The 10,405-nt window shown below is 44.8% G+C and overlaps 1 long non-coding RNA gene across 1 annotated transcript; it reads right to left on the reverse strand.

Annotated features, from left to right (window-relative positions):
* Nucleotides 1–5,777: 5,777 nt before the first annotated feature.
* Nucleotides 5,778–6,441, reverse strand: LOC125167174 (uncharacterized). The gene is made up of 2 exons (XR_007152678.1): nt 6,311–6,441; nt 5,778–5,833 (listed from the first exon to the last, which is right to left on the reverse strand). It is a non-coding gene; the product is annotated as an uncharacterized LOC125167174 (long non-coding RNA).
* Between the last annotated feature and the right edge of the window lie 3,964 nt (nt 6,442–10,405).

A 10,405-nucleotide genomic window follows, 5' to 3' on the forward strand; every position in this document is an offset into this window, starting at 1 on the left:
AGGTGTATTGTGTCATTTAGCGCTTACAAAACCCTAGGAAGTATGACAATATCCATGATTCCTACTTGGTAAGTGAGGAAACTGACCCAAGGAGCTTGTGAATCTTGCCCCCGTTCCTTTGCTGGTCAGCAGTAAAGACCCAAGTGTGGCCTGTCTTACCCCAAATCATCAGGCTCCAACGGCAGGGGAGGCTTGGGGGAAAGGCAGCTTCGGTTGCACTTCGTGATTTTCCATTAAGAGCCGGCCTGCGTTCTGTGTCTCCTGTGAGAACAAACTTTCCCGTCTTTAAAAAAATCAATGGGCTCCGATTCTCGAAGACGTAGTAACAAAATGAATCAAATAAAAATTGCGATGTTACTTCGCCAAAGTAACCGGTTTGATATATGAAAAACCAAATGAAATCATAGGGCATATACTAGTTTGAAAAAGATTATTTTTACCTTATAATATACTGTGAACATGTTTCAGTGGCGTTCTATTTTCTTTTCCCACGTCTTAAAAATATTGTACGCAATCCCGATCTTGGCTGCCTGATTGCATAACCAATTGTTATGTTTTGTTGAGAACTGGCTAGCTCCCAGGCTGCCACTAAGGGTTTTATATGTCTTTGCTTGTTTAATGCTAGTGTGAACTTAACTAATTCTCTTGGCCCAGACACTTTCTTCTTTTTCTGGGGGGAACGGCCAGTAGTATAAAGAACCATGAGTGCGCCCAAAACCTTAGCCATAAGAATATTCACTGCAACTCTGTTTTCCTTTAATAAGAGAAATTCATTTTTTAAAGGTGGGTTTTCTTGTTGGTGAGGCAGATAATTTCAGAAATCAGGACTGACCCGGAGGACTTTCACAAAATTGGGCTGTGGCTATTTGGAGGCTGAGGGCATGCGTTTTGGTCTTGCACCTTGAAGCTCTGTGAATTCCGTGTTAGAGTAAGGAGAGAAGCATGAAGCAGACTCACTGTGAAGGAGGAAGATTCCTTCTCCCCTCCTCACCTTAACAGAGGAGTGAATGGGGGAATCCATGCTCCCCAAATGCCTCCTGTTGTAGACCTCCGATTACTTCTTAAGTGAAGCAAGTATCAGCATTATTGGTTTTTATAGTATCCTTGCTAAAATCACAGTCTTTAGAAATACTTTGTGCTGGGCTTGAAATGGGTACTTTTATGGGGCTCCTGGCTGGCTCAGCAGGCTGAGCAGCTGACTCTTGGTTGCAGCTCAGGTCATGATCCTACGGTTCATGGGATCGAGCCCTGAGTCAGGCTCCACTTTAATTGTGTGGACCAGCTTGGGATTGTCTCTCTCTGTCTCCTTCTGCCCTTCCTCTGCTCTCTCTCTCTCTCTCTCTCTCAAAATTAATAAACTTAAAAAAAAAGAAATGGCCACTTTTATGACTCTAGCTACATGTTGAAGACTTCTGATTAATTCTTAAAATGAAATAAGTATCAGCATTACTGCTTTACGTAGGGTCATTTCTAAAATCACAACCCTTGGGGCACCTGAGTGGCTCAGTCGGTTAAGCATCAGACTTCAGCTCAGGTCGTGATCTTGCTGTTCTGGAGTTCAAGCCCCGTCGGGCCCTGTGCTGACAGCTCAGAGCCTGGAGCCTGCTTCACATTCTGTGTCTCCCTCTCTCTGCCCCTCTCCTGTCCGTGCGCTCTCTCTCCCCCAAATAAACAAACATTAAAAAAATAAATAAAATCACAGTCCTTAAGAATACTTTTCATTGGGTGCTCCTGGGTGGCTCAGTCGGTTGAGCACCTGACTTTGGCTCCGGTCGTGATCTCACGGTTCGTGAGTTCGAGTCTCCACCGGGCTGGTTGCTGTGCACGCAGAGCCCGCTTCGGAGCCTCTGATTGTATTGCAGTCTGCATACACTCCCGGGAGACCCGTTATAGTTCAGAGTGTGGGTGTATCTATTGCCGCCGACCCCCAGCCCCCCCCCCCCCATTTCAAGGATGGAATATGTTGACCACTAACACTGAGTAGACTCCAGCCTGTTATGATTTAGAAGGCTCCAATTCTGGGTCCTGTGGGTACCATGAATAGCTCGGTCACCAGCAACTCTGCCTGCAAATAGTTTATTCACTTCGGGTTTGGCAGATGTAGAGCACGCTCTTGTGATTCTGTGGGTTTTGGTAAGTGGGGAAGAATGGATACTCCAGAAGGGCTACACATGTGCTCATCGTGCACCATTTTTTTTTTTAGAGCTGGGAAACCCAGGCTGTAGAGCCTAGAAAGAATTCAGGTTGGCTCCAGGGTGGGGCGAGGTGGGGTGAGAATAGAATCCAGTAGTGCACAAGGGCCGAGTGCGTGGGTTCTTAAGGCGGACCGCCTCGTGTTGTCTCCTGCCGGCTGTATTGAGCTTTTCTAAGCCCGGAGGATTAAGTTGCCCTTTGTCACGAGGGCAAAGCATTCGAAAAAGGGTTAACTGCACTTGCTGTGGGCTGCTTTCAGTTTTCGAAACTTCCAGAGGCTTGAAAAATACGGAATCAGAATCAAACAATGTGTGTCCGTGTCATCACGATCTAGATTTAAGAGCTGTTAATGTTTTATCTTTTTTTTTTTTTTGCATTTACACACACACACACACACACACAATCAAAAAGAGAGAGAACATCCCGGATAAAATAGCAGTCCTTTCGATACTCTGCCCAGTCCCAAACCGCCTTTGCCTCCATGAGAAAGAACCACCGTCATATTCTTCCAGCTGTTTTGGATGCTTTTCTATATTAATAAATACCTCCAAAATAATATTTCCTAGCATTTAAACTCATATATAAATGTTATGTGCTAAAAGTATCATGTGGTAGTTTTCTCCTTCATTTAGCTTAATATATTTGAGAAGTACCTTTGTTGATAGATATATATATTATATACCATATGTATATAATATATTGAATTCATTCATTCAAACCGTTCCATAGTATTTCGGCATATAAAGCCCAATTTATTTTTCTTTCCTTCTATTAGTGTACATTAATCTTTTCCATTTTTTTTTTTTTGGTTTGCCATGACAAAGAATCTGTAACAAATATCTTAGGGTAGGTCTTCTATGTTCACATTTTAGAGTCTCTAAACAGAATAGATCAGGGCAAAAGTGTTGGATTGTACGAAAGGTGCATTTTCAGCTTCTCTAGATAGTGCCCAATTTCTGTCCAAAATTGCATCAATTTTCCCTCCCATGCACAGTGCACTCCCATGTTTCCTTATCCTTTATAGTATTTAATATGTTAGAACAAAACTTTTACCAATAGGATGAGTATAACATGTCATCGTTATTGCTTTAATTTTTATTTCTTGGGATTACTCTTCTATACTCTTGGCTTATCATAGAAATGGGTTTGGATCTGGGATTTGGAACAGGGGACATTGGGATTGGGCCAAGAATTTGAGGGGCAGCCTGGAATATAAGTTAAGGTGACCCAGGATGGATGTCCAATGGCCTGACACGTTGGCTTTCGCGTTGTGCTCTGCTGTCCCAGAGAATCCTTGAAATTCCCTCTCAGGGGGTCCTGTGGCAGTGGGCGAGTGGGGGTGGGGCGCAGGGCGGGGAGGTGCTGGGGCACAGACACAGGGCAGGCTGAGCAGGGGTTCTGAGCCAATTTCCACTACAGCATCGTTGCCTATATTGTCTTTATGAGCTTTTATGTGATTTCGTTCAAATAAAGTGCTCAATGGTTAAAGTAAGTTCGAAAACCACTGGTTTCAAATAAGGGTATAAGTGGATATTGGCATATTCTATTAGAGGACATTTATGGAATTTTTTATGCTTATTGCCTAGGAAACTCCTCAAACCACCGATGTAGAACGCTTTGGTTGATTTGGACAAAATGACTATAACTAGCAAGGAGGAAATAATCTATTTCTTTCGGGGAAAAAAGGAAGGAGACTGATCTCTTTGAAAAATGAATTTCTTTCGTCTTCCCCCAGAGAAGAGTCCCTGTCCTTTGGGCCAGAGCCTCAATGTGGAGGGGAACAAATAGATGAGAATTGTCAAAATGACTCTCATAATAATACGAAGGTTGTTTTTGCCTTTTTCATTTTTATTCTCTCGTAAGTTTACAGTGGAACTTTCCAGAGGCTGCAAGCTGTGTGATATTACATGAGATAAAATGCAGAAGCAGACATGAGACTCCAGCTGTTTTTTTTTTATCAAGCCAAACTTTGAATGGATTTATAAAAACGTCAAACAAGCCTACTCTCCTCACAGGTTTGTTTGTGTTTTTTTTTTGCGATTATTATTTTTCATTAAATGTGTTACTTACGTTAGCATGCGATGGCTTATTTTGGTTATCCTAGAATTAATTAAAATTAACATTTGAAATACTTCTCAATTTTAATTTCTAATACTGCAAATGTTGACACATGTAACCTACCGAATCAAATATTCTCTGCTTACTTCATATTTTTTTTTTTTTGAGTGTGAGACCAATCTTTAGAGCGTGCGATCTGATAAAAAGACATTCGAGATTTACTGCTAGTTTTGGGTGCCGAGAGATTGGAAGTCTCTCGTTCAATGCCTCGCTTTGGGATTCACCAAAGTGAACCCTGCTATACCAATGTGCAGACCTCCCAGACCGTGGCATTGGCCAGAAAGAAGGACTGGGGGGGTGAGAGTCATGAAGGATGATTCTATGGAGGAGAACATCGGCTACTGGCCCTCCAATCTGGGAATGATACAATATGGTCTGTCCACCAGGGTAGTGAGTCTGTGAGTGTGGGACCCGGCGGAGGATCTGAAGCTGCAGGTGTTCTGTACATCTGTCTGGTCTTCTTGGGGTCACAGGTAGGGAGGAAATGAAGGTTTCCTTCCTCATCATGGCCTCCTCTCCCGACTCTTGCACCGGGCAGCTGTTGCTAAGTTTAGCACCTTGTCTTAGGCTTTGGAGTGTTCCCTTTTTTTCCGGAAAAAGTAGGACCAACTGTCAGCCTAGAGGATTTGTCAAATATGGTGTGACACTCCCGGAAACTCGCCAGGGGCAGCAACACCCTCTGTGCTAGTTGAAGGTGATGTTCCAGAAGGCTGTTCGGGGACCACCCTCTCCGGACATGGCTATACGTTCACCTGCTCAGCCATCACTCAACTAAGAGTGGCCAAAATAGAGAAGCTACTGGCTAGATCTCCTCACCCAGGGCCTCAAGGGGCCCCATGCGGGTGTGAATTTTCAGGTGGCATCCCCAAAGCCCCAGGCCTCTTACTCATTCACTGGACAGTCTGAGCATGTTGTCGGGCAGAGTGTAGAGTGACGTCATGAGCCAGCTATTGTCTGAACTCCAGACAGCAGGCAAGGTCAGAGGTTACCTTCCGTCATTCGTTCACGTGCCAGTACTAATACAATCCTACGGCCAATGAGTATTTATTGAACACCTGCTATGTGCCAGCTATCATTCTAGGTATTGGAGATACGGCAGGGGACACAACACTCAAAAATCCCTGCTCTTGCTTTCTAGTAGGATACACTCAATAAATAAGACAAATACATATAATAAAGTGTGCGTGTTGAACAAGCTCGGTGGGTGTCATAAAAAGCTTATGAACAAAGAAGAAACCAGGGCAAACAAGTTTCTATGCAACATCCAAGGGGATGGATAAATAACATGAGTTAAATGCCTGAATACATTCTTTTTTTTTTTTTTTTTTTTATTAAGATCTCTTCCCTTTATTTCCCTATGGCTAAGAGCCTGGATTCTTTACTAATAAACAAACAACACACACACACACACACACACACACACACAAGCACATGCACACACACAAAACAAGAACCAAACTACTTACTAAGGCAGAAAACAGGGTGACTTTGCATCCTGGCCAGTCGGAAAGGACATGTGACGCTGTGTGTGACAGAAAGCAAAAAGGCATTTAGGACCATACACCCAGTCCAATAGATGACCATCCAAATATCCCTACGGGGTCCCCATTGATGTCAGCCATCTTGTTAGCTCATGCTGATTGAGAATTTGGGGCACCTGGGTGGCTCAGTCAGCTAAGTGTCTGACTTGGGCTCAGGTCATGATCTCACGGTTTGTGGGTTCGAGCCCCGTGTCGGGCTCTGTGCGGACAGCTCAGAGCCTGGAGTCTGCTTGGCATTCTGCGTCTCCCTCTCTCTCTGCTCCTCCTCTGCTCACTCTCTCTCTCTAAAATAAATAAACGTTAAAAAATAAAAAAAAAAGAATTAATTGTGTGTTATGTATGTAATTGCAATTTCCTCAATGAACAAAGAATTTTGTGCTTTTGTCTGTGTCAGGGCCCAAGGGGAAGGACCTGGGGCAAAACAGCCACGACCACAACACGACCACAACAGTACGCACTTCTCTTTTGGGTTTCAGTGTGAAAAGCAAGGCCGGCTTAGGAGGATCTAAAAGTCTGTCGTTGTCCGGGCCAAAGACCCCTCTCGCCATCGTGAGAGAGTTTCCATGAGTCTGCTGGCAGGTGGCTGGCATCCCTCCGTCCTCCTTGCCCCACTCTGGAATGGATTCTTGTTGCCCACCACCCCCGTAACCATGGCAACTGCTGGCAAACCATGAGCCATGAGAATTCCTGTGGGTTTTCAGAAAACCAGGAGTGGGCCACCCATCTGACTTTTCTCTCCTGCTCTGCCCATCAACATCGTTCCTTCTCTTGGTAAAGCGTTGGGGTACCTCTAAGGAAGACGTTATTGGTTGCCCACCACTAACTACCCAATGGTGGTTATTTGGAAATGTCAGATACTTGTTTCCCAGGCTCCATTGCATGATTCTATCCTAGAGAGAGATCTGAAGGAAATCTTCCTTTCCTCCTCCCCTCCCCCCTGCCTCCCGCCCTCCCTCCTTTGCTCCTTCCTTCTTTCCTTCTTTCCTTCCTTCCTTCCTTCCTTCCTTCCTTCCTTCTTCCCTCCCTCCCTCCCTTCCTTCCTTCCTTCCTTCTTTCCTTCCTTCCTTCTTTCCTTCCTTCCTTCCTTCCTTCCTTCCTTCCTCTCTTCCTCCCCTCCTTCCCCTACCCCTCTTTCTTTCTTTCTTTCTCCCTTTCGGATTGGGACAGGCAGGAAGTGGGATGGGAGTGTTGGACAGCTTCTGAGAAACATTTTTCTTCCTGTACCAGTCAGGGTCCCAGCAGGAAACAGATGGCTCACTCAGACAGGGTCATTAAGGAGGATTTAATCAAGTGACTGCAAAGTTCGGAGCCAGGTTAAGGGAAACTTGCAAGGGATGGTTAAGGAGATCCGTGGTGGAGCTAGAATCAGAGAGGGACATTACCACCCTAGGATCGAAAGGGCACATGGAGAAAGGCTATCAGAACCCAGAGAGACTAGTTGTCTCTGTTGGAGAGGGCCATCCAATCGGAACCGTGGCTTTCAGCCAAGGTATGCAGCCAACTGGAGAAGAGGAGGAAGCCGAATGCAACTGAAGGGCAGAGACCAAGGGAGGCTATCTAGGTTCAGGAAGGTCAACCTCCAAGGCACACAGAGGGTGGAGGAGGTGGGGAGGTGGAAAGCGGACGTAGAAAAAGACATATCCAAGGTACTGCCAGAAAAGAGAGAGAGAGACTGATCCAGAGAGCCCGAGAGAAGATCTAAAAGAAGTATGTTCACCTGCCTTCATCGTTCAGCACTTGCTCTGAGAGGTCAGCTGATCAAAGCCATGGTGGTGGTTTTGTACCTATGTGGATGGAGAAGGTGGAGACAATCTTGTGCGAGCCCCGTCGTGGTGACTGGGCTCTGGGACCACCTCTTCCAGTCTCGTGTCAGATGAGAAAAACGAGTGGCTGTTGTTTCAACCCCTTTTATTCAGGGGTTTACTTGCTGTCTTAACATCTTAATGGATGCAATCACCTACACAACAGTAAGGAAATGAGGATTTTCTGAGCGCATACTATGTACCAGAGCCTTTTCACACACACTGGATTAGTTCTTTCAATAAGCCCTTTGGGTGACAATCACTGTTGTTATTATTTCCATGTCATGGACAAGGGACCCACGACTAAGAGAGAGAGACAGAGGTCAGAAGTTAAGGGCTAAGCTGGAATCATGTTTAGGGCTAACTCATGATTTCTCTTGATGCTCACTGCCTAGATCTTCTTGGTCCCTGGGACTTTCCCTCCTTTGAAGCAAGAAAGCCATCCTGACATTGAACGGTTTGTGTGTTGACCTCAGGGAGGTCTCCTTGAACCCCACCTCTCTCTCTCAGTAACTTCTGGAGTCTTCACTCATCTCAGGAGAAAGAGACACCTGGTGTTTCAAGTTTTGCTTTATGATTCCAGGGAGAACACAGTCCCAATCCTTCGAAGGGCCACCGGGAGACTAATTCTCCCTGTCTCTGAGCTGGTGAGGTGTACCATATGCCAGCTCACCTCATTATTTTCATCACTGATTTGACAGCTATTTGTGGAGCCCTGGTTATGTTCCAGGCAGTATTTTTAGCATCTAAGGGACCAGCAGGGACCTGACAGAGCTTGTGTACTAGGGTAAAAAACAGGCAAATAAACAAGGCGATTTCACATGACAATAAAGAGTCTAAAAAATGTAATATGATAGAGACCCAGGTGTGCAGGGGGAGCCTTTAGATGAGGTGGTCGAGAAAGTTCTCTGAAGACTTGACATGGGAGCTGACAATGTCAGCTCAATCTAGGGACACGTCCAGCGCGAGAGAATGATGGAATAAGAGAGCTAGGAGGTGAGTTCACGTGATCAAGGACCAAAAGTATACACATGTGGCTAGAGGAGGGAGGACTAAGAAGAAACTGGGGGATAGGCAGGGCTGTAGGGCCTTGAAGTCCATGGAAGGAATTGGAATTTTATCCTAGGAGTAAGAGGAAGGCATTGGGTTCCAAAAGAAGGAGTGATCTAATTTTGATTTTACAAACAGTGTTCGGAATGCTGGATGGAGAACAGAATGGATTGGGGCAAACGTGGAGGCAGGGGGCCGGTGATGAGGACATGTGCAAATGAGAGAGGGAAGCTTGGACCAAGGTGATCGCACTGGGAATGGAGAGTCGCGAAGAGATTTGGGGCGTGTGTTGAAAGTTGAATGTTGGTGGTGGAAAAGAGGGGGAAATAATCCAATGGCGACATAGAGCTTTAGCTTTAGCAAAACCCTTTGGATTGAATACTTCACCAAGATTTTGCCTGTGGCATCCCTGACAACCAACATCACCTCTGCACCTGGGCCAAATATCTGTTGAGGCACCTTCCGATTTGAGCAAGAATTAAGTTGGGATTACACAATGTTTGATCTTGAGAAGATCGTAAAGGTTTTCGAAGCCAATCTTGTCTCTTTAAATTTGAGGAGAAGGTGGTGCAGAAAGATTGACTTGTACTTCTAGGAGAGATAAGCAAGAATTGGACAGGATCTCAGGACTGCTTTTGCCTGCCCAGCATATTGTATGAGAATTTGTTTTTAACTATAAAATGTGTTTTCTCAAGTGATCCCTTTTTTTCCCCATGCAGAAAACTGCCTTGAGATTAAAAAAAAAATCTGGAAAACACCAACTCAAAAAAAAAAAAGGAAATTCTGAATTTTGTGAAATCTTACGTAGTAGCAGCTCTGCTGGGACCAAAAATCATGACAATTTTCATTGATTCCTTTATGGAGTAACACCGCTTGTAACGGTTTCACCAGACGACCCAGAAGAGGGCAGCTGCCTGTCTGTATCTGCCCAATAAGTGTAGGAAAGTGTAACCAAGCAATGCCAATTCCAGACACATTCCTTGGTTTGTATCTTGGCCACATCCAGAGTATTGGTATGTATGACGTCAAATGGGCAAAACATTTCTTTGGCAAGCCACTTTGTGGCTGAGTAGCAAGTGCTTAAAATGCCAGCTCATAAGGGCTCCTCAGAATCAAGGTTGGGAAAATGTGTTGATAATCTTCGGATCTCTTAATTACATAATTAGATGGTCAAACAATGGCTAGTACATTCCGTATGCCTAACATGTGATTGCTGCTTTATATAACTTAACCCATAACATCCTTATGTTAAGCATGTGAAGGGGGATAGAATACACCATTTGCCCATATTTTCCTTTTCCCACACCTTTGTCGTATTCACTATGGGTGGAAATACTTTCCTATCCCATTGATGTTGGGCTTGGCTGAGAAACTTGCTTTGGTTATGGGCATGTAGAGTGTCAGTGTTAGGAACGAAGGCTGTAAGAGGCTTCATGGGTTTTCCTTCATCTCACTTAGTTTTCTGACCTCTTCCAATGGGAAGAGTGTACCCCACATCCCAGATTGAAAACATGGAGAGCAAACCTCCATCTCACCCAAAGTCCGCAGTCCAGCTGAGTTCAGCTAAGTCCAGCCAGAATCAGCTGAACCTTAGCCAACATCCAAAGTCAGATTTAAGAAATGTTTGTTACAGGACACTGTCACTGCAATAGCTGACTGATACACTAAGTGTGCATTATTATAATGAAGCCAAGTCTTGGA

The sequence above is a fragment of the Prionailurus viverrinus genome, chromosome B3 (assembly GCF_022837055.1).
Source record: "Prionailurus viverrinus isolate Anna chromosome B3, UM_Priviv_1.0, whole genome shotgun sequence".
NCBI lineage: Eukaryota > Metazoa > Chordata > Mammalia > Carnivora > Felidae > Prionailurus > Prionailurus viverrinus.